Below are 12,876 nucleotides of genomic sequence, written 5' to 3'. Positions count from 1 at the left end.
TGTCTCCTGTCAAAGCTTATTTCTTCAGCATTCACCACTTCACCTTGTTATGGCTTACCGTTTGTTTTCACTGTCCTATGTTTGTTACCAACTTTGACCCTTTGCAAATCCTAAATTTTATTTAATTTGTCTTGCAGGAGCAACTGTTTTGACAAAGACGCATCTTGTCCTAGTGCTCGAAACGCGGAGTAGATAAAACAGTGGACAACTGATGAAGGGATTGTTCTTATGTTTCCTGTCTTGTTTTTCTATTTGTTTCTTTCGTTGTTTGCAAAAAAAAAGTTTGTTTTCCATGTTGTTGTAATTCATGTTCCCATTTTTCATATTGTTTACGTTTTTTGATGTCCTGAACCCATATAAGCATGTGTATATACATATATATATAAGTATGTACATGTATGTATGTATATATGCATATATATATTATTTACATTATATATATATATTCAAGTAAATCCTTATTATTAGCATCATCAACATTCAATGTACATTCTCCATGCTGTTATGGGTTTGACAGTTTTATAGATTCCAATAAGCTGTAGGGCTGCGTTGAGCTCCAGTGTGTGTGTGGGGGGGAAGGAACAACTCTTTTAGACATGACATACTGAAGACATGACTATATTCTAGTTTATTTATTTTATTAAGAATTGTTTATAGATTTAAGAACTTTGTTATTTAGAATAAAGTTCTTAATATTTCTAGACTTTCACAGCATCATCATCAGGATGCAGAATGTTATTGGCATGTGTAACTGCCTCTGTTTTGAAATAACATTTACTTACTACAAAAGGGGCAGTTATACACGCCAATAACACTTCATAACATAAAGATGGTGAAAAAATTCAAAAATATTGACCATGGATTTAAGAGTATTTATTATTGTTCCAAACAAACAGCAAGGCACTCACAAAAACCTTAACAAAAGAAGGATAATACTAGCACATTAGTTAGCTTTTCAATAAAACATGCATGTGTGGATGTGTATGTGTGTGTGTGAGTGTGTGACTTCCTATGTAGTTGGTGTTAGGAAGGGCGTCCAGCAATAGAAAACATGCCAAAGCAGATATTGAAGCACAATGCAGTCCTTAAACTTGGATCTGGTCAAAATCATCCAATTCATATCAGCTTGGAAGATGGACATTAAAAGATGATGATAATATTAATGATGATGATGATGATGATGATGATGATGATGATATAAAATAAAATAAAAGACAGGTGATGTCAAATGGCAGCCAAGTGAAGTCAAATGGGTTAATATAAGCTAGATGGTTGTTGAAAACATTATATTTATCAAAGAGTTCATCGAAGTCACAACCATTTTTACAAATCTCAAAGTAACAAAATCTTGCAAATAAGCATGAAATAACGACAAAATTTGAAAATTCGAATTTTGTGTTTTCCAGTCGTTTTTTCACACTTATAGATAGCTTTCATTTTTGCAAAAACCACTTTTCATTTTGAAGTCTAGTGGGTTAATATAGGTTAGATGGCTGATGAAAACATTATATTTATCAAAGAGTTCACCGAAGTCAAAACCATTTTCAGAAATCTCAAAGTCACAAAATATTGCAAATAAACATGAAAAAGCAACAAAAGTTGAAAATGCTTATTTCGTGTTTTCCAGTCGATTTTTCACGCTTTTAGATATTTTTCATTTTTGCAAAATCTACTTTTCATTTTGAAGTCTAGTGGGTTAATATAGGCTAGATGTTTGATGAAAACATTATATTTATCAAAGAGTTCACCGAAGTCACAACCGTTTTCACAAAACTCAAAATCACAAAAGGTCTAATCTAGTATTAATTAGGTTTGGATTATTTCTAAGTTTTAAAATTTCATATGTTTCCATAGAACATAGTTCACATCCATATCTACTATTTCTATAAGGATGGGCTTTTCTTATAATTTCCCATTTAAGGCTAAAACTAATACCATTATCCTTTAACTCCCAAATTTTATTAGCTAATGATGTACTATTTGCCTTATGTTTTAGTCTAAAAGTAAATCTTTGGTTATATATTCTCTGTTTCAGATCAATGCTAGATCCTACGTAAATATAATTCTCAGTTATCGTACTTATTATGCATTTGTAAACTACGTTACGGTTGCGACATCGGCCTAATAATGGACAATGGGACTTATTTCTGAAGTTGCACCTAGTGAAGCTATCAACCACACCTATATTATTACTAATATCTCCATTATTGTTGTTATAATTGTTGTTACAATCATCATCATCGTTTAACGTCTGCTTTCCATGGGTTGGACGATTTGACCGAGGACTGGTGAACCAGATGGCTACACCAGACTCTGATCTGATTTGGCAGAGTTTCTACAGCTGGATGCCCTTCCTAATGCCAACCATTATCAATTCTACTATTAGGTATATTTTGATCATTTCCATTACTATTTAACTCGTTTTCTAATGTGCTATCAGTTAGAACTATTCCCCTAACATTTGGCATATTGCTATTGTCTGTTTTTATATATGAACTAGATCCATAATTCGCATTATTTTCACTAGTGTTGAGCCCACCATCTAATTCAATTTTACACTCAGCATCAATACTGCTACATTCTATTTGTTGGTTAAAATTGTGGTTGACAGGACTAAGCATATTACTATTATCCTCATAATTGCCATTGTCACTGTTATTTCTACTTTTATTTATATAATTATTTGCAATATTACTATTGGCATTTGTTAGATTATTATTTATATTCATATAACTATATCCACTATTCCTAACTTCATTGATTCTAGCTAACCTAATGCTCTTTCTGTTTAACCTAGCTATGATTGTACCTACATTAGGGAGGGTAGAGTTGGAAATTCGGACTGTATGACAAGAAAATATTGTACTATATCTGTGGGAAGAAGGGAAATTTCTTTGTAAAATATTCATAAATTTTTTGTAAATATTCATGGATATTGCACAGTTGAAAGGGATATTTAACCAGATAGGGTTTTTATTTTTACTCTTAAATTTATTGTGTGAGTGAATATAGGATATACTTTGATTACTATTATTTTCTAGGACAATATTATCATTATGATTAGTAGTTTTTTTTTGTTATGGAATCCTTTTTATTTTGTAGAGTAGCTATATCATTTACTTTGCCATTAATATTTTCTAACACAGGTTATTATTATTATTTATATCAAAAAGAGTTGGCCTACCAAGACTAAGGAAAGAAATTTTCTGGTCATATTCTGCTTTAAATAAAGCTACATTATAGTAGTGTGAATTAGAATTAAAGATATCAATATTAGAAGATAATCTAGTAATTCTTTCAGAAATACTTTTTACTATAGAGTTTAATACATTTGGGAGGTGATTAGATAATCTATTTACATATCTAGTAACTTCATTCTCTTTTCTATAGGGGTAGTATAATCTAGCGTCTATGTTTAGAGTAGTGTCTAAAAAATTAACAATCCTAGTACCATATTCAATGAAAGATTTATTGTTGCTAGGGATGATGAATAAAGCATCATCTCTATATAAGCCGCCCCTTTGGACAGAATCGAAACAGCTGTAAGAGAATATGTTGAATTTTTGCAGTTAATGAATTATATTAATGCTACATCTCCATTTTCTGAATTTTAATTTGAATATATATATATATATATATATATATATATATATATATATATATATATATATATATATATATATATATATAATTTATATATAATTATGGCTTTTAAGTGTTGATTTCTCAGCCCAAGAATTACAGCGTGATGTGCTGCTTGACTGATCCCCCCTCTCTCTCTCTCATATATATATATAAATATATATATGATGATGATCTTTTCTCCCGCCATGCCTCTGTCTACCCCTCCATCCTCTCTCTCTCTCGTAGTTTTTCCTTAAGGTCTTCAGGTTCTGGCTATATATAAATGAGAAACCCATTCTAAATTATCTCGCTGACATACTACGACGAAATCTCCAAGATGCAGATAAGATAGAGATTTTTTATTTATTTACGGCCTCAAATATCTCATACCTTCGCGCTTTAGTTTGCCCTCTATTATTTATCTTGTTTCTCTCCATGAAATTCAATTGAATTCAGTTGTTGTCTTAAATTCATACTTATTCATTTTCTAAGCTTCCTAAATTCATGCTACGTTATATTCTACTCACCTAGAATTCATTGCTCTTTTAAAAATTACGATTTATGCATTGTTGTCTCTCAAATATTTAAAATCTACAATTAAGAGCCCTATCTACTCGCTGGCGGTACCTACCCACCCCTACCCATTTTCCTTTATTCAAAAATTCTTATCGCTCCTTAAAATTATGGCTTTTAAGTGTTGATTTCTCAGCCCAAGAATTACAGCGTGATGTGCTGCTTGACTGGTCCCCCCCCTCTCTCTCTCTCTTTATATATATATATATATATATATATATATATATATATATATATGATGATGATGATCTTTTCTCCCGCCATGCCTCTGTCTACCCCTCCATCCTCTCTCTCTCTCGTAGTTTTTCCTTAAGGTCTTCAGGTTCTGGCTATATATAAATGAGAAACCCATTCTAAATTATCTCGCTGACATACTATGACGAAATCTCCAAGATGCAGATAAGATAGAGATTTTTTATTTATTTACGGCCTCAAACATCTCATACCTTCGCGCTTTAGTTTGCCCTCTATTATTTATCTTGTTTCTCTCCATGAAATTCAATTGAATTCAGTTGTTGTCTTAAATTCATACTTATTCATTTTCTAAGCTTCCTAAATTCATGCTACGTTATATTCTACTCACCTAGAATTCATTGCTCTTTTAAAAATTACGATTTATGCATTGTTGTCTCTCAAATATTTAAAATCTACAATTAAGAGCCCTATCTACTCGCTGGCGGTACCTACCCACCCCTACCCATTTTCCTTTATTCAAAAATTCTTATCGCTCCTTAAAATTATGGCTTTTAAGTGTTGATTTCTCAGCCCAAGAATTACAGCGTGATGTGCTGCTTGACTGGTCCCCCCTCTCTCTCTCTCTCTTTATATATATATATATATATATATATATATATGATGATGATGATCTTTTTCCCCGCCATGCCTCTGTCTACCCCTCCATCCTCTCTCTCTCTCTCGTAGTTTTTCCTTAAGGTCTTCAGGTTCTGGCTATATATAAATGAGAAACCCATTCTAAATTATCTCGCTGACATACTACGACGAAATCTCCAAGATGCAGATAAGATAGAGATTTTTTATTTATTTACGGCCTCAAACATCTCATACCTTCGCGCTTTAGTTTGCCCTCTATTATTTATCTTGTTTCTCTCCATGAAATTCAATTGAATTCAGTTGTCTTAAATTCATACTTATTCATTTTCTAAGCTTCCTAAATTCATGCTACGTTATATTCTACTCACCTAGAATTCATTGCTCTTTTAAAAATTACGATTTATGCATTGTTGTCTCTCAAATATTTAAAATCTACAATTAAGAGCCCTATCTACTCGCTGGCGGTACCTACCCACCCCTACCCATTTTCCTTTATTCAAAAATTCTTATCGCTCCTTAAAATTATGGCTTTTAAGTGTTGATTTCTCAGCCCAAGAATTACAGCGTGATGTGCTGCTTGACTGGTCCCCCCCCTCTCTCTCTTTATATATATATATATATATATGATGATGATGATCTTTTCTCCCGCCATGCCTCTGTCTACCCCTCTATCCTCTCTCTCTCTCGTAGTTTTTCCTTAAGGTCTTCAGGTTCTGGCTATATATAAATGAGAAACCCATTCTAAATTATCTCGCTGACATACTACGACGAAATCTCCAAGATGCAGATAAGATAGAGATTTTTTATTTATTTACGGCCTCAAACATCTCATACCTTCGCGCTTTAGTTTGCCCTCTATTATTTATCTTGTTTCTCTCCATGAAATTCAATTGAATTCAGTTGTTGTCTTAAATTCATACTTATTCATTTTCTAAGCTTCCTAAATTCATGCTACGTTATATTCTACTCACCTAGAATTCATTGCTCTTTTAAAAATTACGATTTATGCATTGTTGTCTCTCAAATATTTAAAATCTACAATTAAGAGCCCTATCTACTCGCTGGCGTTATATTCTACTCACCTAGAATTCATTGCTCTTTTAAAAATTACGATTTATGCATTGTTGTCTCTCAAATATTTAAAATCTACAATTAAGAGCCCTATCTACTCGCTGGCGGTAACCCGCCCGCCCACCCCCTCCACCGGAAGTACATTCCTCTGTCATCCCACCCCCTCCACCGGAAGTTCATTCCTCTGTCATCCCCTCCACCGGAAGTTCATTCCTCTGTCATCCTGTCAACCTCGGCTGTCTCCCGGAACCCATCTAGTGGCCTTGGCCATCCTCTCCCCTACCTTTGGGTAGCGCATTAAGTTTGAGAAATGTTTGCAGGTTGTAGGTACTGTTTTGCTTATGAATTCTTCCAATTGCAAGTTTTCTTTTCAGGTACACGACACTGCTTTTCCCCTTCCCAGGCTACAGGCCCACACCCCCAACACCCATACTGTTAGGATTGGCACTCTCAACGTCGGCACGCTGAAAGGTAGATCTGGTGAAATTGTTGAGATGCTTGAACGGAGACGCGTAGATATGTGCTGCATCCAGGAAGTAAGATGGAGAGGAGGTTCTGCGAGGTTCCTCACAGGCAAAGAACACAGGTACAAGATTTTCTGGGCAGGGAACACTGACGGGGTCGGGGGCGTAGGAATACTTCTAGCGGAGAAATGGGTGGATAAGGTAATCGAGGTCGTTAGAGTAAGTGACAGAGTACTTAAGATCAGACTAGTGCTTCATCATAGATTAGCTACTGTCATCTCAGCCTATGCACCTCAACCGGGGCTACCAGATGGTCTGAAAGACCAATTCTATGACACCCTCTTGCAAACTACCTCGTCGACGTGTGACAGGGACCTTCTCTTTGTGGCTGGAGACTTCAACGGTCATGTCGGACGTCGTGCTGGAGGCTTCCATGGCATACATGGAAGCTATGGCTTCGGTTCCCGCAACGAGGAGGGAACCAGACTGCTGGAGTTCTGTGATGCAACCGATCTTATGGTCTGCAATACCAACTTCAGGAAACCTGCCAGTCACCTAGCCACTCTAGCCAAATCGACTACATCCTCGCCAGAAATAGGGAAAGAGGGCGGCTTATAAATGCCAAAACCTACCCTGGCGAAGAATGTACCCCACAACATAGATTAGTAGTTAGCGACTTTGGGATCAAGGCAAAATGGGTGCCCAGAATTAGACAGGCTTGGAGGAGAAGGGTGTGGAAGCTTAAAGACCCTGCAAACGGACAGAGACTTAGAGACAAGTTACTTGAAGCATTTAACGAAATAGAAGGGGATATAGCATCATACAACGTGGAAGACAATTGGAGATTTCTGAGGGACAACCTGTTGAAAGCCACCGACCAGATTTGTGGGTGGTGTAAGGTCCCCTCCCGACCCAGAGTAACGTGGTGGTGGAACAAGGAGGTAGACAGGGCTATTAGACAAAAGAAACAGGCTTGGAAGGACTGGAAGAACGGTGGTAGCAGGGAATTGTACCAATGTGCCAGAAGGGAGGCTAGGCGACAGGTTTATTTAGCCAGAGGGGAAGCAGATAAGGAAAGATTTGCCAATGTTTTGCGCCGTGAGGACCAAAGACTCGAGGTATTTCGTGTTGCAAGACAGTGTAGGAGAGAGAATAGTGATGTTGTAGGAGAGAAATGTGTTCGCATGGATGATGGTACGCTTGCATTAAATGAGGATGCAAAGAAAGAGGTCTGGAGATGCCACTACGATAGATTGCTTAATAAAGAGAATGAATGGGAGAAAGAGAGCCTGCCGTATGTCGACCCAATAGAGGGACCAGCTATCCGAGTTGATAGTACCAGGGTAGATAAAGCAATTAAGAGTATGAAGACCGGGAAAGCCCCCGGCCCATCAGGAATCACTGCAGAGATGCTCAAAATATCTGGCAGTGTTGGCTATAGCCTAGTCACCCGTATTACGAACCAGGTGATACACGAAGGAGTCATACCCAATGACTGGTGTAGCAGCATCATAGTCAACTGCTACAAAGGTAAAGGTGACGCTTTAGATACAAATAATTACAGAGGCATCAAGCTGTTAGATCAGGTTATGAAAGTTACAGAGAGGGTCATAGCCCAACTAATTAGGGAGCGAATCAATTTAGATGAGATGCAGTTTGGGTTCGTGCCAGGTAAAAGCACTACTGATGCCTTATTTCTAGTGAGACAGTTGCAGGAGAAATACCTAGCTAAGGATAAACCTCTGTACCTGGCTTTCGTTGACATGGAGAAAGCCTTTGACAGGGTCCCCCGATCCCTTATCTGGTGGTCAATGAGGAAACTTGGGATAGAAGAATGGTTAGTGAGAGCTGTGCGAGCCATGTACAGAGATGCTGCCAGTAAGGTGAGGGTTGGAAATGAGTACAGCAATGAATTCCGGGTAGAGGTAGGGGTCCACCAAGGTTCCGTCCTCAGCCCCCTCTTATTTACCATAGTCCTCCAGGCAATCACAGAGGAGTTCAAGACAGGTTGCCCCTGGGAGCTCCTCTATGCTGATGACCTTGCCCTAATTGCGGAGTCACTATCAGAACTAGAGGAGAAGTTTCAGGTGTCGAAGCAAGGTCTAGAATTGAAGGGCCTTAGAGTCAACCTAGCTAAAACCCAAATCCTAATAAGTAGGAAGGTAGATAAAACACAAACCCCTTCAGGTAGATGGCCCTGCTCAGTATGTAGAAAAGGAGTAGGTAGTAACTCTATAAGATGTACCCGGTGCAAGCTATGGACACATAAGAGGTGCAGCAACATCAAAGGCAGGTTAACTAGCAAGTTAGTTTTTGTTTGTGGCAGATGTTCAGGTGCAATAAAGACTGCAAACAAACAGGAAACAACTTCTATCTCATTCCAGGGTGAAAAACTAGAGGTAGTTGATAGCTTCCGCTATCTGGGCGACCAAGTTAGTAGTGGGGGTGGGTGCGCTGAAAGTGTAGCTGCTAGAATAAGAATAGCCTGGGCAAAGTTTAGAGAGCTCTTACCCCTGCTGGCGACAAAGGGACTCTCACTCAGAGTAAAAGGCAGACTGTATGACGCATGCGTACGAACAACCATGCTATATGGCAGTGAAACATGGGCTGTAACTGCTGAGGACATACGTAAGCTCGCAAGGAATGAAGCCAGTATGCTCCGTTGGATGTGTAATGTCAATGTGAATACCCGTCAGAGTGTAAGTATCTTGAGAGAAAAGCTGAACATTAGAAGCATCAGTTGTGGCGTGCAAGAGAGACGATTGCGCTGGTATGGACATGTGGTGAGAATGGAGGAGGATAGCTGCGTGAAAAAGTGCCACACCCTAACAGTTGAGGGAACCCGTGGAAGAGGTAGGCCCAGGAAGACCTGGGCTGCGGTGGTGAGGCAAGACCTTCGTACATTGGGCCTCACCGAGGCGATGACTACTGACCGAGACCTTTGAAAATGTGCTGTGCGTGGGAAGACCCGGCAAGCCAAGTAAGATCGTTGCCAGTGCCCCTGGACTGGTTCGTGTGCGGGTGGCACATGAGATGCACCATTTTGAGCGTGGCCGTTGCCAGTACCGCCTGACTGGCTCCTGTAGGATTTTCGAGCGAGATCGTTGCCAGTGCCCCTGGACTGGCTTGTGCGGGTGGCACATAAAAGACACCATTTCGAGCGTGGCCGTTTTCGTGCGGGTGACACGTAAAAGCACCCACTACACTCTCTGAGTGGTTGGCGTTAAGAAGGGCATCCAGCTGTAGAAACTCTGCCAAATCAGACTGGAGCCTGGTGTTGCCATCCGGTTTCACCAGTCCTCAGTCAAATCGTCCAACCCATGCTAGCATGGAAAGCGGACGTTAAACGATGATGATGATGATGATGATGATATGGAAAAAATATCTACCGTTCAACAAATGCCACCCCAGACACACCAGAATGAATATCCCCTTCAACTTAGCAAAAAGGATATGTACTATAATTTCTAATGCAAATACCAGAGACACACGACTACATGAACTAAAAGATACACTCATCACCAGGAACTACCCACCTTCACTAATTGACATATGCTTTCAACTCAACATCCAGGAACTCAGACATCCAAAATTAAAGAAGGATCTACAACCAAAAGCCCTACCATACATCTCCACACACAACCCTCTCAACAATGAAACCTTCGACACCATCCTACAAAACAGTCCCCTGCTAAAAAAAGGACCACAGAATGAACTCAATCCTCCAAACACACACCATCATAAAAAGCAAGCGACAACCTAAATGTATGAAAAGTCTCCTAACACAAGCCCGAATACGCTCAACAACACAGAAGCCGTCAGTAAAAAAATGCAGAAGACCCAACTGTGGGATATGCGTCAATTTAATTGAGGGATCAGAGTTCTCCTTCAAACAGGGACAACGTTTCACAGTGAAAAGCAACTTCACATGTGCTTCGGGGAACCTGATACTCTGGGTGTCAAGAGTAATACATAGGCCAAACAAGAAAAACAGTCTACGTAAAAGAATGGCTCTGCACAGATCCCAGATCAAAATTCCTCAAAACAAAAAAATAGCATTCAGCATTGCTGTTTAGAATAACACCTACACAAATTTTATAAACAAAACATTCAGAAGAAATGTTTCAAGAATTCAATTACTACTACCATCCACAACGGGTCATCTTCAGGACACTTGACCATTTAACATACTACTATCATGGCACTCCCACATTCTTCTTCTTCTTTTTCCCTACCAAGAATTCACAACACACAAGAGTAAACAAGAGAGACAGATATCTTGATCCTGTTTCAGTCATTGACTTTGATGAGTGAATAACGACGGAAATTATTTTAAAACGCAAAAAGAGTATTATTTGTGTAGATAATGTTTTAAACTTCAATGACTTACAAATCTGCAAAAGAATTAGTAGAAGAAAAACTGGTACAGTTGTCTCCCTTCCTCCATAAAGTCTTCAGTTGTGACAATTATTTTCCCAACATTTTTTTTTCAGTTTGTGAATATTCATAAATTAAAAGAAATTAAAGATGGAAAAATTACGGATGAAATGCAACTCAGCATTTTGTCCAATATTTAAACTATTCTGCCAAACTGTTAATCATAATTCTTACAGGCACATAATCTAAAATTTGTTTCAGGTGAGATGGCAGTATTTTGTGCAGAATTCTGGTTTAAAGCACGCTATAGAACCACTCATAACTTTTTATATCTTTGAGAATTTTTAAAAAGAATTTGCAAATTTGTGTTCTACATACAAGAGCTCATACAATTATGCAATAAACAAAAAAGAAAAAGAAAAAATTATGGCGTGATTTAAGGGCTGTTATTTTTAGCACATCTCAGGACCACCTCATTATTTTGTCAGTCTGATGTATTAATGTTCTACAATATCTTTCTCCCCATAGATACATTGTTGGGACTTAAGCCCAAAATTTGGACTGTCTGTATTTGAAACTGTGACTTGCACAAAAATTTTTGAAAAATTTTAAAAAAAGTATTTTTCAATACTTGTGTGTATTCCTGTGTGTAGAATAGTAACTCGCGAAATTTTTCTGTAAATTGCAAAATCTAGAAAAGTTACAAGTAGTTATATGGTGTTCTTAAAGGAGAATTCCACCAAAAATTGAAAGTCACAAATGATGAATATGTTTGAGAAAATATCAATTTTCCATTTGAAAATTATTGAATGATTTCATTGTGATTTGCAATAATTTTGTTGCTCATGTTTTCTATGGATGGTTGAACATTCTGTGAAGTATCTGTTAAATATAATTTTCATAGCTTTTAGTAAAAGTGCAATCTGACATGTGTGAGTGAGAAAAATTGAAAGCAGCAAGCACATAGACCTGGTCAGCACTGCTCTAAGAGAATATGAGGTGGTGACAGGAACAAAAATTAACGAAGAAAAGTCATTGGTCTGCAGCTCAGCACCTAGAGAGGCAGGTCCATGCCATCGTGGGATACTGGATGGAGGGACTGGTTAAAGTGTTCGAAGTATAGTTTGGTCCAGATCTCTAGGTGGAGAAAAACTAGGATGAGATGATGAGCAGGGAGTCCAATCTCACCAAGAAATGAGTCAATAGAAAGCTATCCCTGAAAGGTCAGGCAGAAGTTTCAAATATAAACATCATCTCACAGTCGTGCATTGCTCCAGTTCATGTCTGACCAAACTGGAATGCATACTTTTTCGCTTTCTGTGGAAGGGGCACTTTCCACAAATCAGGCACTCCATTTGCTGTTAACACCTGCTGAACGGAGTGCTGGGCATGAGGTAGACACAAAGTATAGACTCTGCAATGGCAAATTTGATAGCCTTGACCACATTGTTGCCGGTTACTCAGTCCTTGCCCCATAATACTCTTTCCTGATCTTCTCTTTCACTGACCCATGCTAAATCCCTTTCCCTTTGTTTACCCCCCAAGATACTTATAAAAGCATTCTTGATTCAGGTCCTTGATAGATGTATCATTATCAAGTTGGGTCAAGGTATTAGCTGTCAGTTTACCATATTTGAATGTAGCTTTTGCATAACACATCAAAAAAGTTTGACTGAGACTCCTTGGTACTCTGAGTTTCAAGCGTGTAGATAGTCTTCAGCTATTAGAGTCTGAATGAGAGTTCGATTGAAGAGAGTAAATGTTTATTACTGGATGTAATAAACACATGCACACTTGTGTGTGTGCACACATGTGCATGTGCTTGTGTGCATATGTAATTTAATAGATATATCAATTTTAAAGTAAAATTAAAATAAAATTATATCAAAATATGTAGAATAAAATATAAATTAATCAATTAATAGATATAATTGGA

The sequence above is a fragment of the Octopus bimaculoides genome, chromosome 4, assembly GCF_046866305.1.
Source record: "Octopus bimaculoides isolate indiv1 chromosome 4, ASM4686630v1, whole genome shotgun sequence".
NCBI classification, from domain to species: Eukaryota; Metazoa; Mollusca; class Cephalopoda; order Octopoda; family Octopodidae; genus Octopus; species Octopus bimaculoides.
The sequence above is the reverse complement of the archived record's forward strand: the minus strand, read 5'-3'. Positions refer to the sequence as shown.